This window comes from Triticum dicoccoides, chromosome 3B (genome assembly GCF_002162155.2).
Source record: "Triticum dicoccoides isolate Atlit2015 ecotype Zavitan chromosome 3B, WEW_v2.0, whole genome shotgun sequence".
Taxonomy (NCBI): domain Eukaryota; kingdom Viridiplantae; phylum Streptophyta; class Magnoliopsida; order Poales; family Poaceae; genus Triticum; species Triticum dicoccoides.
In genome coordinates, this window is record NC_041385.1 from 387,090,111 (window position 1) to 387,092,427 (window position 2,317).

The 2,317-nt window shown below is 49.0% G+C and overlaps 1 protein-coding gene across 1 annotated transcript in view; it reads left to right on the forward strand.

Annotated features, from left to right (window-relative positions):
* The first annotated feature begins 2,140 nt into the window (after positions 1–2,140).
* The window catches only part of LOC119276137 (protein ROOT HAIR DEFECTIVE 3-like), an 8,531-nt gene continuing 8,354 nt past the window's right edge, over positions 2,141–2,317 (forward strand). Inside the window, exon 1 of the mRNA XM_037557130.1 lies at positions 2,141–2,298. The gene's annotated coding sequence lies outside the window, so the exon portion shown is untranslated. The remainder of the gene's footprint in view (positions 2,299–2,317) is intronic.

Sequence of the window (2,317 nt, forward strand, 5' to 3'; positions counted from 1 at the left end):
TCTTCCTTCTTTCTCTTTTGTCGTCGCCACCGCTCCACCACCCCGGCCACCACGCCACACCCCATGCCAGAAATATGCGTCTCCATCACCTCAGAGATCCAGCAGGGCTCCTCGCCGCTTCTCCACCGTCTCCGTTCCACGCCCTGTCCTCCAACCGCCCCGCTAGGTACCATCCTCTACCATGCACGTCAACTGTTTGATGAATCACCGAAGCTGAAAATAGTTGTCCCTTCTTGTTTGTAGCAATGGATTCCGATTTGGAGTACATATACGAGCAGTATGTTGAGTCCTCCGACGGTTCGTCGGACAAGGAGAAGTACTCCAATGAGACGGCGATGATGTAGGCGGTCCTTGAAGATGTGGAGCGTGCGGAGGAGAATGTTCTCAGTTTCAAGGGCTTGATCAAGGGTCATCGAGTGCTCAACCGCAACAGGTTGCGCGGGCATTTGACATTGATGGCCGACTACTTTGTCCCCGTTGCACTGTTCGCTGACGATTTTTGCCAGCGTTTTCAGATGTGCAAGATTGTCTTCGATTGTTTGTACCATGGTGTCTGGTCCTACGGTGACTACTTGATCCTAAAGAAGGACGACATGGGAACAATTGGCTTCTCTGGTTACCAGAAGTGCACGGCACACTCCGGATGCTTGCATATGACACGTCCGCTGATTCATGGGACGAGTACCTACGGATGTCTGAGAGCACATGTGGAGATGCCATGGTCAAGTTTGCAACTGCCGTGGTCAAGGTGTTCGAACCTCAGTACCTGAGAGAACCAACTGTGGCAGACACCGAGAGGCTCCTGACAATCTCATAAGCAAGAGGGTGGCCAGGTTTGCTTGGATCTCTTGACTGCATGCATTGGGAATGAAAGAATGGCCCGAAGGCTTTACAAGAGCAATACCAGGGTCATGTTAAGAAGCCCACCATCATTCTTGAAGCAGTGCATCACATGATCTTTGGATTTGGCACGCTTTCTTTGGCATGCCCGGGTCTCACAATGACATCAATGTGCTGCAACGATCGCCATTGTTTGCGAGGCTGACTGAAGGAAAAACTCCTCCTTGTCACTATACTCTCAATGGACATGAGTATAACATGGGCTACTATTTGGTTGACGGTATCTATCCTCCATGGGCTATCTTTGTGAGCACCATCTCAAACCCAGTTCGTCAGAAAAAGGCTCACTTTGCCCAAAGACAAGAAGCGACTAGAAAGGATGTCGAGAGGGCATTTAGAGTTCTCCGGACCCGTTTTGCAGTTGTTCGTGGACCTGTAAAACAATGGCATCTGGAGACCTTTTTAGGAGGTGATGACATGTGTGATCATGCACAACGTGATCGTCGAGGACGAGGGTGATGCTGTTGCCATAGCTCTGGAATTTAAGAACATGGGTGGTCCTATCCAACTTCCCGACTAGAATCCGGCGACATTTAAGGAGTTTATTCAAATGCATCAATAAATTCAGCATCGACCAACTCACGAGCAGCTCAAGAAAGATCTGATTGAGCATCAGTGGGCAGTGAAATAGGACAACAATGATGGGATGTAAAATATTTAAACTTATTTAAATTTTAACTAGTGATGCATGTGACTATTTGAACTTCTGTACCCTTTGCATGCGGCTACTTGATCATGCGGACTGGGAAAAAATCCGAAAGGCCAGATGTATGCGGCTACGATTGGATGTCGATTTTTCGCGTCCATATCCACGAACTGATCCCTTTTGTAATTGCCGTTAGAGATGCCTTTATTTATACTCATGTTGGGAGCAAAAACCCTCGTTGTCTATGCATAGCTCCAGCGCGATACTTTATCACGGCTTCCGTGGGTGGCGCAGGGTGACTCGATCCTAGCAGGCTCGGGTTGGCATAGACAGCCACCTTTCGGCATCCAAAGACCCAGATTTAATGACGCACGCAATTTTTAGAATTCCATTCCCTTCCATCTATGGTTGTTGGATTTATATATACGAGTTTTTTTCATCAAATATACAGTACGTGTGTATATAAGTATAATAAAATCATACTGTATATACGCGTCGTGTCGGCCTCGGCCATACCCTCACCGAATCCGAACATTATTCCTTTTCTTTCTCCTTCTGCTTTCCCGTTCGTATTTACTCCTCTCCTTCTTTTCGAAATTCACAAATTACCAACCTCCCCATAAAAGCCACGCCTTCGTGCTCCTCCTCTCTCTTCCTCCTCGCCCCCACCCGCTCTCGTCCCTCTCCCCCGTCCTTCGCCGCCGACGCCGACGCCGACTGCCGCACGGGGGCCCTCCAGCGCAATCTCCACGGTGCGTATCCAGCCCCCTC